Source organism: Penaeus monodon, chromosome 27 (assembly GCF_015228065.2).
Source record: "Penaeus monodon isolate SGIC_2016 chromosome 27, NSTDA_Pmon_1, whole genome shotgun sequence".
In the NCBI taxonomy this organism is placed as follows: Eukaryota; Metazoa; Arthropoda; class Malacostraca; order Decapoda; family Penaeidae; genus Penaeus; species Penaeus monodon.
Genome location: NC_051412.1, coordinates 18,437,173 through 18,437,622, shown reverse-complemented (window position 1 = coordinate 18,437,622; position 450 = coordinate 18,437,173).

The following is a 450-nucleotide window of genomic DNA, read 5'->3' as shown; positions in this document are numbered from 1 at the left end:
AGATAACATTAACATGTTTCTGTAATCGTTCTTTGAAAAGAAAAGTTAAATTCCTTCTCTACGATTTATAACTTTCAGATTAGAACTCTGAGTTGTTGCCAAAAGATAATTTTATATAATAAACTCATGACCACGTTTTCTCTCGTTATTTGCCCCATACAACAAAATTATAGATCTAGTAATTTTCAACGTTATAATGATAATGATTATTCACCCCGACGCCACGACCTGTAAAATTCCGATGATCCGGGAAACCAATATTGGCCATGGTGTTATTTTGGATAATGGGATAGGCCGGGAATGAGGCCTGGGATTCATTCTCGGGTCTCGGTGCCTGCTAATACGGTGATGGCGAAACTGACGGGGGGATTGGCGATGTCTGGTGGGCTGTGCATGCTTGTCACTCGATTGATTTCATTTTGTTACTCTTTGAGTGGTTATTTAGCTCTT